Consider the following 14123-nt stretch of genomic DNA (forward strand, 5'->3'; position numbering starts at 1 on the left):
ACCAAGGTTCCTCTGATCCTCTGTCCTTCCTAGGGTCCTACCATTCATTGTGTATTCCCTTGCCTTGTCAGTCCACCCAAAATGCATCACCTCACACTTTTCAGAGTTAAATTCCATTTGCTACTGTTCTGCCCATCTGACCAACCCATCTATATCGTCCTGTAGCCTGAGGCTTCCCTCCTCGCTATTCACCACTCCACCAATTTTCGGGTCATCTGCGAACTTACTGATCATACCTCCTACATTCATATCTAAATCATTAATGTACACGACAAACAGCAAAGGACCCAGCACCGATCCCTGCGGTACACCACTGGACACAGGCTTCCAGTCACAAAAACAACCTTCGACCATCACTCTACGCCTCCTGCCACTAAGCCAATTTGGATCCAATGTGCCAAATTGCCCTGGATCCCATGGGTTCTTACCTTCTTGACCAGTCTCCCATGCGGGACTTTGTCAAAAGGCTTACTGAATTCCATGTAGACTACATCAACTGCACTACCCTCAACCACACACCTAGTCACCCCCTCGAAAAATTCAATCAAATTGGTTAGGCATGATCTCCCCCTGACAAAGCCATGCTGACTATCCTTGATTAATCCTTGCCTCTCCAAGTGGAGACTAATTCTGTCCCTCAGAATTTTTTCCAATAATTTCCCTACCACTGATGTTAGGCTCACTGGCCTGTAATTCCCTGGTTTATCCCTACTACCCTTCTTGAATAATGGTACAACGTTAGCTGTCCTCCAGTCCTCTGGCACCTCCCCTGTGGCCAGAGAGTTTCTGAAAATTTGTGTCAGAGCCCCTGCAATCTCTTACCTTGCCTCACACAGCAGCCTGGGATACTTCTTGTCTGGGCCTGGGGATTTATCCACTTTTAAGCCCACTAAAACCGCTAGTACCTCCTCCCTCTCAATACTAATTTGTTCAAGTATATCGCAATCCCCCTGCCTGATTTCTATGCCTACATCGTCCTTCTCCATAGTGAACACAGATGCAAAATATTAATTTAAAACCTGACCCACATCTTCCGGCTCTACACACAGATTGCCACTTTGGTCCCTAATGGGCCCTAACTTTCCCTGGTTATCCTCTTGCCCTTAATATACTTATAAAACACCTTGGGATTTTCCTTTATTTTGCCCGCCAGTGTTTTTTCATGCCCCCTCTTCGCTCTCCTAATTTCTTTTTTAAGTACCCTCCTGCACTTTCTGTACTCCTCTAGGGCTTCCACTGTTTTTAGTCCTTTGTATCTGCCAAAAGCCTCCCTTTTTTTCCTAATCAGTTCTTGTATATCCCTTGACATCCAGGGTTCCCTGGGCTTGTTGGTGCCACCCTTGACCTTTACGGGAACATGTTGGCATTGTACTCTCTCTATTTCCTTTCTGAAAGACTCCCACTGCTCTGATGTGGATTTTCCAGCAAGTAGCTGATCCCAGTCCACTTTGGCCAGATCCTGCCTTATCATATTAAAGTCAGCCTTCCCCCAATTTAGAATCTTTACTTCCGGTCCATCTTTGTCCTTTTCCATGACTACCTTAAATCTCACCGAATTATGCTCACTGTCACCAAAATGCTCTCCTACTGACACTTCTACCACTTGCCTGCTGTAAGATTCCCAAAATTCACAGATCCCCCAAAGCTAGAAGAAAACCCTAAGGAAAATGACTTTGGACTCTTTCTAACAAGCTTCAGGGTGATAAAATATGCATTGGGCCTAACAGAGGGAGATTCAAGGTCGGAAACCAAGATTTGGCATTTTAAAAGGCATGTTGGGCCTGTAAAGGGAGAAAAGGCTGCAACAGGGAATGGGATCAACCTCTGTAAAGACAGTTTGGGTATTGGAGTAAATCAAATTGCCTGGGGAACTGTGTAACCTCACTCAGCCCCTATCAGACATTAACATCCTAACAATCGACCCACGGAGGAGTAGTCCCCACCCAAAACACAGGACGCATCCAAAACATGCATAATGCAAATCACCTCGCCAACCTACATAGAAATCTCGGGCTCAGACAGGAGACTCGAAACCTGAGTATAGCTATGATAATTAACTAGGAGCTCAACAGCTCATTGAATAATCAGTACAGCATCCCAAAACCATTTTACACATTTCCAATCAAGTTAATATTAACGAGCCCGCCCAAATCAAACAATAAACTGGGACTGATTTGGCGCGCAGATTAGAAGGCCCCTCAAAGTATAATTGAAGGCCTGTTTTCTCAAGAAGATAGTTCTCTCTAGAAGCAACACACAAGAAGAAACCGGAGCATCGAGACAGGGCAGCATTCTACCGTACACCCAAGTTCAACAGCTTCAGTGACCCAGGACATCATTGGACACATTGCGGCAACAAGATCCTTACAAAACTACCAACAAAATATTACCACCAACCAACCTAGTAATATCGTGCCGCCGCGACCAAAGTAAAACAACTCAGGAGAAAACTGAAAATTCAAAAGTTTTCCACTCTACAATCTATTCCTGACTTAACCCCGGGTAAGATTTTTACTTAAAAGGAACTCTAAACCCTATCTCTACAGAAGAAAAGTGGGTACTCACCCCATAAATCCAAAACGCACCCTACCGCATCAGTGGGCTCGCGAAGACTGACCAGCAGTCAAAGTCCTCTACCACGTCTGGGGTATGGCAGGCACTGACCAACACATCCAGCAAACCCCGAAAGCGCAAACCAGCTCAACCGTCGAGGATTCGTTTGGTGAGCATTATCCCTGGTCCTCTAGAGTTCAACTTAGCTAGGAAGTGGGATTGGGAGGGGGGAGGTATTTTCTACTGTATTTCCCTTGTATGTATTAAAATGTTCCCCATTTTTATTAGAGTTTAAGATTGTTATGTTGTATTTTCTTTCTTGAATAAAGATCAAAGTTTCTTGCACCAAAACCAGTTGTCTGCTGCACTTTTGTCACCCCCCCCCCCCCCCCACAAATAAGCCCAAGGTCTAGAACCAAGGGAGTGGGAGCTATTTGAACTGCTCATAAGTCAGTGGTGAGGCTGACCCACACACCACCCCCTACATAATGGCGACTGCGGCAGGAACCTTGGCAAAAGGGATGTGATACAGTGGACACTGTTTTTGAGGAAAAAATTAAGATGGAAGAGAGGATTTCCTCTTACGTGGTCAAGAGAGTAAATATCACTAAGAAATGGGTGCTCAGTCTGTTGCGCGTTGAGCGTCCGAGAGACGCTGCAGCCAAATCGACTGAGAGCAAGGACCATAAGAAATCTGTGGAGAAAGCAATCTGGTTGGCATGCTTCCAGCGACAGATCCAGCTTTTGGATAAACGCCGAGGCACTGGCAGCAGACCTACGGGAATCAGTTCAACAGTCTCACACAAGGGCTCTAGCAGGGGAAAGGTTATTGGAAGAACTAAATGCACAAAACTGGGGAAAAATGCAGCTAGTAGAAACACACAGAAACAGACAGGAATACTTTTGGTGTCAGGTCACCGAATCCAAAAATAATGAACTGGTGTTACGGGAAGAGAACGCCCACCTCGCCAGGCAAGTAAGAGAGCAGGAGGAGAGGTTGAGAGACGTCCAGGCAGCTTACAAAATAGCAAGCACTAGGGGGTTTGAGGCGGGAGATCACGGCCCCTGTAAGAAACAAATCAACAGTTTGAACCTTGCTCTGTTCAGGGCCAAAGGCATGGTATGCCTAATAAGCCCGGGTGCGGCCCGGCTGGACCTGGGAGACCAAGGGGAAACTGTTCGGACACCACCTGTGGCGCCGGCGAATGACCCGGTTGGGCAGCAGGAGGGACGGACGATTTGTGAGGCCGGCAGGGAGTGCACACCACCACCACCTGTGGCGCCGGGTTTTAACTCGGTTTGGCAGCAAGGAGAGGTGGGCGAGCCAATGCAAGAAGGGTCGGAGCCGGGGCCGATGTGCCCGATCCGGTAGCAAATGTTTGTCCCACCCGGCAGTGGTGGGGGTCAAGGACCCCTTGAAAGCCAATTCATGGCTCCCCACGGTACCCAACAGCTTAGGGCTATGGTAAGCCACCTGAGTAAGCTCACTTAAAAAGGGGACCCCTCGGTCCACTTCATGGAAGTGGAACAGGCAGCGGGCATTAACGAGTGCGATGACTCCGAAATGGCAAAGATGCTACTTTTCTCCCTGGATAGCAAACTCTACCAGTCCCTCTCTGCGGAGAGCAGAAAGGGGCAGGGCAGATACGCTGTTATCCGGGAGGAAGTTCTGGAGGCCATGGGCATGAATGATGGAAGTCCCTTCTCCCGGGTGGAGAGGACAGCACAGCTCGCAGGGGAGACCCCACAGGCTTTCGCAGACAGGCTGTGGCCTGTGTACAGGAGTGCCTGTAGTGGAGTTCTCGACCGGGCTCACCTGAGCCAGGACGAGCTGGCCCACTGGCTCCGAAGCCTGGTGGCAAACAGCTTGCCGCAGATCAGAGCCAAGGCTGAGCTTTGGTTTGACCCGAAGGACCCCCGGGTCACCGAGGAGACAGTGGTCAGACAACTGACCCTGGCCGGAACGGTAGAGGGACAGAAGAGCACCCACCTAAAGGAAAAGTACATGAAGTAAAGCCTAGTCAGAATAAAAAGAGTGGCACCAGGAAGGAGGTAACCCTTCCAATACGAAGCGTAACTGCTTCGGGTGCGGGAAGAATGGGCATTGGAGAAGGGACTGTAGGAATCCATGGAAGGATAACACAGGAAAGAACTCCCCAGCTCCTGCCCAAAAGACCGAGACACCGACCTCTCCCCCCTGAAATAAAGAATAGATTTGCCTTCCAAAGCTAGGCTTTATTAACTTTAAAATCAGCAGCATATCTTTCCACATCCAGTTCCAACTAAGCTAGAAAAGGACTGAATTTAAGGTAGCCACAACACATCATGTGATCATCAACTACCAATGAGATTACAACACATATCCCAAGGCAGTTAACAAACAACGAATCACAATACTTTTACTAATCAAGGAATAATCACCACAACCCCACATTTGGTGGGCGCCGCGGGGTCTGGAGTGCGTACTCGATTTAAGGGGCCAAATTTTAATTTGATTTATCGGGTTTATTTAAAGGGTTTATTTGTTTAAGGGTCTTTTTTGGGTTTAAAAAAAAAGAGGACAACCCCACATTTGGTGGGCGCCGCGGGGTCTGGAGTGCGTAATCGATTTAAGGGGCCAAATTTTAATTTGATTTATCGGGTTTATTTAAAGGGTTTATTTGTTTAAGGGTCCTTTTTTGGGTTTAAAAAGAGGACAACCCCACATTTGGTGGGCGCCGCGGGGTCTGGAGTGCGTAATCGATTTAAGGGGCCAAATTTTAATTTGATTTATCGGGTTTATTTAAAGGGTTTATTTGTTTAAGGGTCTTTTTTTTGGGTTTAAAAAAAAAAAAGAGGACAACCCCACATTTGACTCAATTGTAGCTGCGCTCCGAACTTTATTAAATGGCCCAGGGAAGGTAGCCACCACCACTGGTGCTTTAACCCCATCTGCCCCATACAACACAGACCCATGACTAGAACCAGCGCAGCCTGTCTACCTGTGTCCCCTTGAATACGATGCATGGAAGAGACCATATGTTCAGATGGAGGTGGAGAAGGTGAAAGGGACTTATCTGTTAGAGGCTGGAGCGTCGAGCACCATCGTCTATTCAGCTAACCCCGCCGCCTCACCTCTGTCTAACGGGGTCCCATACAGCTTAGTGGGGTTTACAGGTAAAGAGCAGGCTGGCTCATTCTCCATCCCGCTGTCCATTCGTTTAGGAGCACTCCACACCAAGTGGACCTGTGTCTTAATGAAATGGGAGCAGGAAGGGAAGGGGATCCTGGGGGCCGATTTTATCATAGGCCACAGGATTCTAGTGGATCTTAGGAACCACTGTCTGTGGGGAGCATGTACCGGCAAAGAAAGTGAAGTGGCAGTTATCCCAGAGAAACAGGGCAAGGGGACCTTGTGCACTGTGAAACCAAAGGAGGGTTACGACCTCGAACTGATGGTCAGTAACACTCCGATGGAATACCAGGCATTTGTGCGAGCACACCTCGCCACATTTGCCACTCACAAACATAATTGTGGGAGGGTAAACGGGGTCGAGGTTAGTGTGCACCAGGACCCCATGACCCGACCACAAAAGCAAAACAATTTCCCCAGGGAGGCGGAGGCAGACATGGAAACGGCCATGGCTTCTTTATTCAAACAGTGGGTATTGAGACCAATAGCCACCCATGTAAACTCTCCACTGTGGCTGGGTAGAAAACCGGACAACTCCTGGAGGGCCACAGTGGACTATCGGGTACTCAACCGTAACATCTCCGCCTGTGCACCCACGGTCGCAGCTGTCGCCGACCTCATTGGAAGTATCCCAGCATCCGCGACCACCTTCACGGTGCTGGATATTTCCAACGGGTTTTGGTCCATCCCTTTACGGAGAAAGGACCAGTACAAGTTTGCCTTCACATTTAAAGGCCAACAATATACCTGGAACTGTCTACCTCAGGGCTTCCACAACAGCCCTAGCATTTTCCATCAATGCATGGCAAATTGTTTGAAGAGTTTCAGCCAGCCCCGGCAATTGGTACAGTACGTGGATGACCTGCTCCTATTCACTGATGTGGGAGAAGAGCATGGTCCACTACTGGCTGAACTGCTGGAGCTGCTCAGGCAAGAAGGCTTCAAAGTAAACCCGAAGAAAGCACAGATCGGCCAGGTGGAAGTAAAATTCCTGGGGCTGACTACGTGCAGGGGAAAGGGCCATCGGTAAAGCTAGGAGGGAAGCAGTGCAGGAGTTACCAGCCCCCAATACAGTCACAGGAGTGAGATCTTTTCTGGGGCTAACCGGGTACTGCAGAGATTTCATTGAGGATTACGCAGCCACAGCAGCCCCTCTGCTCTGACTCCTACACAAGGGAGTGGAGTGGGTCTGGGATGAGGGTTGCGAGGCAGCATTTGCGAAACTCAAGAAAGATCTGCAGACTGCGCTGGCTCTAGGGGCTATTGATGGGGGAAATGAATTTTTCCTGGAAGTGGCAGCCAGCGGGGGCAGCCTGAGTGCTGTGCTGCTCCAAGAGCGGCACAGCCAGCTGAGACCGGTGGTTTACTCCTCCAGGATACTCACCGATGTGGAGAAGGGCTATTCCAACTGTGAGAGGCACCTCCTCACCACTCACTGGGCTGTGAAAAGATCATTGATCTTCACAGGAACATCTCCTATCACACTCCTCACACATCACACGCCCAGCCAGATACTCCTGGATGGGAGAATCAAAGACAGGACAGTGAGCAGTGCCCGCATTGCTCGCTGGACCCTACTTCTCTCCCAGATGGACCTAAAAGTGCAAGGTCTCTGTGAGCCGAAGCTCACGGCCAACATGATTTACCCAGGGACAGCCCACCAGTGTTCCATAGAAGGGGTATGTGAAGTTAACATAGGTTTTCAGGCTGGGATACACCCCGCGGGCCACAAAATCTATGTGGACGGTTCAAGCACAATATCTGCTGGTGAGCGACTTACCGGGTGTGCAGTTTATGACCCAGAGGCGGACATTGCCCTGGCAATTAAACTCCCCAGCACCATGAGCGCCCAGCATGCTGAACTATCAGCGGTAGTGTACGTGGTCACACACCCCGAGAAATTCCCTACCCCATACACGATTTGCTCGGACAGTATGTTCACATGCAATTCGTGTACGGAATACCTGGCTATCTGGTCCCGTCACGGATATACCTCCGCTGACGGGAGACCCCTGGCAATTAAGCCGCTGCTGGAGAAAATCATGGTGGCCATGGGGGAGGAAGGAAAGGTCTATATACACAAAGTAAAAGCCCATTCCTCCACTGAACCCCGTGGCAAGGGAAATCAGCAAGCCAACGCACTGGCAAAAGAAGGTGCTCGTACGGGCACTTTTTGGGACCCATACGAGTTAAGTCCCATAGCAGCGGTCAGGGGCAGAGGCGGGATGCAAGGGAGTTCAGGGGTAGCATTGGCACCGGACCTGAAAACGGTTCAAACCCAAGATCCCGTCCTCAAAACCGTCCTGAATGCGCTCATTAAAGGGGAAAAGGTAGAGGGCCCGTACAGCACAGCAGCCATCACCGTTAAGGAAGGCATGCTGTTCAGGGGGGAGGAGTGGGTAGTGCCGCAGCAGCACCAAAGGGAATTCCTCCAACTGGCCCACGAGGGTCCAGGAGCGGGGCATCCCGGACCTGAGACCACCTAGCAATGGGTGGAACAGGCAGGATGGTGGCCAGGACTCAGGGAAGATGTCCACGAGTTTTGTGCTGGCTGTCTGGCGAGTGCTGCTAACAACCCTGACCCCCGTAAAAGGAAGGTATCTATGGGACACATCAGGAGGGTAGAGGGACCATGGCAGTCAATCCAGGTCGATTACATCGGCCACCTACCCACCGCCTAGGGAGGCAACAAGTACTGCCTAGTCCTGGTGGATGTGTTCTCAAAGTGGGTGGAAGCTTTTCCATGCTGAACTGCTACCGCATTGGGTACGGCTAGGATCCTGGTCAGGGAAGTGTTCTCATGATGGGGACTCCCACAGTATGTGGAGTCCGACCAAGGGAGTCACTTTACCAGACAGGTCATGCAAGAGACCCTCATGGTACTCGGCATTGAAGGGAAATAGCACGTCGTCTACAACACACAGTCATCAGGTCCTGTAGAGCATTTAAACCGTACCATTAAAGAAAGGCTGCAGAAGGAGACGGGAGACTCACCCAAGAAGTGGGTAGAAGTCTTACCGTTGGTCCTAATGGGGATCCGAGCCAGCCAGTCAAAAAGCACGGGGTACTCCCCACACGAGCTCATGACTGGTAGGATTATGCGGACCCCCACCCATGTGCTAGCCCCGGTGCTCACGGAAGGTCAGCTTAGAAAGGTGAACTGGGACAGCTTCGTCAGGAATCCGTTTGAACACCTTAACCAGGTTCACTGGCAGGCTGCTAGCAACATGGGAAAACAGCATCAGAGAAACCGACTGCTGCTAGAACCCCGCAAGCACCATGAGTGGGAGATAGAGGATCAGGTCATGGTTAGGAATTTTGCTCGGGTAGGGAGTTTTGAACCATTGTACATGGGGCCATACAATATTGTCAACAAGGCAAGCCCCATGGTCTACGTCATAAAGATGCCCCGCCGCACAAAGTGGTTCCACATTAACCAGTGTAAACTGTTCAACCCTGAGAAAGGGGAACGGCCAGCAAGGGTGAACCGTCCTAAGGACAGGGATCCTCAGCCAACACCTGCTGCAGACTCACAGACCGCACCGATGGGGGCAGTGGCTTGTATTACTGGTGTAAGGGGTTTTCTCTCTGAGATCACAGAGGTTTCTCTCGCCAGAGGCCTCTCTCTCTCTCTTTTGCACAGTGAAACCTTGAGTGGTTCGACCCACTCGCCCCTTAGGTTCTAGACACTGGACTTAGGTGCAGGAATTACAATGCAGAGAATACTCTTATAGACCAAGTTTAATGAAACAAAATGAAATTTTATTGCATAAGGAAAAACAAATCAAATGCAAGCAAATGAGGGGGTACATGGGAGGGAAAAACAAATAACAATACAGTACTGGCTAAAATAGATACAGGCATATTATACCTTACAACAGTCATCACGAAATGGGGAAACAAACGGAACATCGAGGGACAACAACTCATGTTAATTATACCCAAAATGACCACCCCCTTTAACCTATCTAGATCCGATTATGAAGGGCCAGAAACATGCTCACCAATCCAACTAGGATTTGCAAGGTTTTGAAACAGGTCTGCATTTTGATCCTTTCAGGCGTCCTGTCTCCTCATGGTCGTTGGGCTGTGGGAGCAGCGGCTGCTCAGGCTGATGGCTCCTCTACTTCAGCAAGACGAGCGGACCCTCATCTTGTTCACAGCTCATTTTTTTCTGTGCTCTGGCCCACGATGTGGTGGGGCGTTTCGCCCTCTCTTCTTCTCCTCGACTTTCTCCTCGTTTTGCAGCGGCCCTGGGGTTTTTGGTCGATGATCTCCCGACGAATACCCCGGAGGCCGAACGCAAACTTGAACCACCTTCTTGACTCGGGAATGGCTGAGGCGTTCCTGCTACCGACTTCTCTCTCTGGCTATGAGGTTTTACCGTGCTCGTCTTCCAGAAGCATCTACAAGCTTCCTCCTAGATTCTCGATGGATCCCCAATGTCATCGGCTATCTGGGCGCTCAATTCTTCAACCAGCAGTCCTGTCTTTTCCCGGGGTTCCCAATTATACTTCTCAATCGAGGCCTTATCTCCCACCTAATCAAGGTTGGTCTTTGTTAAACTTTTGGTGGGCTTATGGCACAGCGGGATAATTATTATATTTAAACTGCTTTCGGGATGGCCGGTGATGGCCATCTCTGGTCTGGGATGACCTGGTAATGTTTTAATGTTTTCTTGATGTCCTTAACGGGTCCTTGATGCGTTCTTTATGAATATGGGACTGTTCCCCTTTGTCTGGGTAAACATCTAGATGGCCTTTATCTACAGGCCAATCTGACTGGATCTGCATCCAATCTATATGTATGTGTATGTGTCTGGTTTCGTTCTCTCAGAAATGGCTTCCAGAACTTACTGTGGGTTGAATCCACAAAGGCTGTCTGTGGACTGCAGGAACCATTTTAAAGTGTTCAATAAGTCAGTCACGGGGTCTGGCGGCCATTTTTTTGTCCCTTTTCTGGGCTTCTTTTAAAACAGTCTTTTTAAAATCAAGGCCTCTTCTGCAAGAGGACCCTTATAGTACAATATTAATTTTGCGAATTCTACAGTGGAGGGGCTATCCCACCAATTATTTGGGACTCAGACACACTCCCGGTAGCCAGAGCCCTAAGAAGGTCTCCTCGCACACCACAGCCAAAACTACCGTGGTCACCAACGCATCAGTTTCAATGGGTCAGCCCCGGAAGGGCCGCAACCCGTAAAAGAATACCCAAGGTCAGGGATCATTCTTGGAATAGGGAACCCCAGCCTGCAGCCTCCTATGGTGAGGGACTCACAGGAAAGGTAGTGGTGGGCAAAGAGAATGAGAGGGGTCCCCAGCCTGCGGCCTCAGGTTGCGCGGAACCCACAGGACAGGACAGGGACTCAGCAGCCACACAGAAGGGGGTAGTATGCTGTAGTACAGGAGGGGACACTCCCCCGATCATCTGGGATTCTGGAAGAGTCGTGCGCCAGCAGCTTTAAACCCACACTGTGGTCTAGAATAGGCGTTCAAGTACTGGGGACACAGTATTATGTGTGCACTCCGGCTCCGGTACCCGGAGAGGTCTGTACCTGTCATAGCGTGCTCCCACTTTATGACATAAGGTGGGACCACTGTGAAATGGATGTGTGCACCCCCTTGAATGATCCCAATGTTTTCCACCCTGTATACTGGTGTGGGTTGGGCTGTCCCACCCATGACCGGCATCCTCACTACTATCCCCATGATAGTGTGATTGGAACGCCCGCAATCTACTGGGACAGGGTAGGCTTCAGAGGCTAGGCGGAGTCTTTAAGAAGGACCCTCCGGGTCCTGCAGTACAGGCCACCTTACGCCCAAGTGTACAAGCTGCCCAGAAGCCGCAGAAGACAGAGGCCGAACAGGAATTAGCCTGGCCACCCGAAGACGGGTGGCGGATGTACATAGCGTTTCTGATTTATTTAGGTGTGTTTTTACAGTTTTGGTAGCTTTAGGTTTATTATTTAATTATTTTTGAAGTAAATTTAAGTTTCGAAACTCGATCACTTTGTCAAGCCAGAGAACCTTCTCGGGACATGGCTATCTGTTTTGTGGTCCCTACAGAGAGGAAATCGGCATGAGAAAGGTTCTGCTCCTGCTCGCCCTGGTAGGGGTGAGCATCGGTGACCGAGGTGACGTGGAGGACTCCCACATTTATGGGTGCTCAGGAGAGAGAGCGCTGATCGTTACCGCTGGGGGTGGCAAACTGGGTCTGGAGGAGCTCGCTATTTATTTCCATGAGGGAAGGTGGCCAGGGTGGCTGGGGTCTAACTCTACACAATACTCCAGCCAGACCGGGTTCACCTACGGGGAGGCTTCCATCCGTGCCCCAGGGTACAGGTCGTTGCTACACGGATCAGTGTCACTGAGGGGAAACGTGTGTGTCTTACATGCAAAGGACGGATTCCCCTGGATAGCTGGTGGTGGCTCAGGAAGCTGAGCAGGGACATAGGGGACCATACAGCCGACTGGGAACCGACACTTAACGGACGATCACGGGGACCCAAGGGGGAGTGACTGTGTGTTGGGATAAGTGGTGGGAGTCGGAACAGGGAATCTACATCTGCATGTCGGGATCAGAGAGAGCCTGCCCCACAGGCATATCCATCATCTTCTCCAGACAATGGCAAGGGGATGGGGTGGGATTCTAGCCTGCATGCGTGTGCGGTCCCACACTCCCCGATCCCAGTCAACGCCACCGAACTCGTAGCACGCACCCGAAAGCCCGTGCCCACGACCCCGGCAGCACGGACAGTAATAGAGAGGTGTCCTACCACCACCACCAAGGGACCAGGGAATGGGTTAGTGCTAGTGCCGATCGAAAAGATACTATACCAGGGGGTACACTATGCAGTAGCTTCAGTTATCCTAAACCTTACCAAAGTACCCTTACCTGAATGGTGCCCTACGGAGACAGAACAGCTATACCAAGCCCTACGAAAAGAAATGTTCAGGAAATTCTACGAATTCGACTTTGCCAACATAGACAAAGCAGAGCTATACACATTACAAGCTGAGTACACTATGGGCACGGGGAGACAAAGAAGGGGAACCTGGAACGATATTTTCACTACTTACAATACAGGATCCTCTGTGATAAATAGCCTGGACGATATAGAACTGCAAACACAAATAAATGGTCTAAAAACCCAACTACGAAAGATCCTAACGAAAGAAAACACAGTGGTAGGCTCAGAGCTACACGAGAACCAAGCTATGACGGTCCATTTAAAGGAAATTATTGCTGAGCTAGAAAGACACGCAAAAACAGTAAATGCACCCATACGGGAGGATAGGAATGCTTCGGATCAGGCTGCACAGAATGAAGTGTGTGTGCTATACAGGGCATGGTTACTGGGCGAGGGCCGTAGCAACCTGGAGGATTTAAAACGAGGTTGTGGTAAACCACTTTTATCGTTCACTATCGTTACACTATAGTTATCACTGTTATATCGTTACTCTATGGTTATCACTGTTCACACTGTTGTATCACTATACGAGGTCGCCTCTTGTCACGCTGCTGTACCTGGGCTGACCACTGCTGACTCCGCCCATGACTCCACCTACCTGCCCAGGTATAAAGGTAGTCGACTGGCTGGCATTCCTCCTTGTTGTATCCGATCACCCACGAGGGTGGGCTCTGTTATTTAGCCAATAAAAACCTATAGTTACTTTCTTAACTCGTCGCTTTTCATTGGATGAATTGATAGGTATATCAATTTTATTGGCTAAATTTTAAAATGTCGACACCTGAGCAGTCAAACGACCAGCCAAGCGACCAGCCAGATGCCCAGCTACAACAGCCACAGCAACCGGCCTGGCTGCGAGCCCTCAGACCACCGTACCTGGATCTAAACCCACAGGCAGCAAACTCAGCCCTCGACTTCGAACACTGGCTGAGCTGCTTCGAAGCCTACCTGGGAGAATCCAGCGTGCCTCAGAAATCCATGCTAAGAGTTCTGAACGCCCAAGTGAGCCCTAAAGTATTCGCACTCATCCGGGACCTTAAAACATACGAGGACGCCATCAACCGGCTGAAAAGACAGTACCAAACCCCGGTAAATTCCATGTATGCCAGACACCTCCTGAGATCCCGCCCGCAACAGCCAGGAGAGCCCGTGGAGGAATTTTTACGGGTGCTACAAGCACTCGGCAGAGACTGTAACTTTAAAGCGGTAACGGCGGCAGAAAATACTGAAGACAATGTCCGCGATGCCTTCGTGAAAGGCCTGCGGTCCGACTACTCACGGCAAAGACTACTGGAAACAAGGGACCTCGACCTGGGCAAAGCTGCAGCCCTCGCTCTCTCTCTAGAGGTGGCCCATCGGGACCTCGAGGCATACTCAAGGTACTGTAACTCGCGACCCTGGGACTTGGGACCGACCCCGACCGCGATA

Source organism: Somniosus microcephalus, chromosome 2 (assembly GCF_052327205.1).
Source record: "Somniosus microcephalus isolate GS21.2 chromosome 2, FLI_Smic_1.0, whole genome shotgun sequence".
NCBI classification, from domain to species: domain Eukaryota; kingdom Metazoa; phylum Chordata; class Chondrichthyes; order Squaliformes; family Somniosidae; genus Somniosus; species Somniosus microcephalus.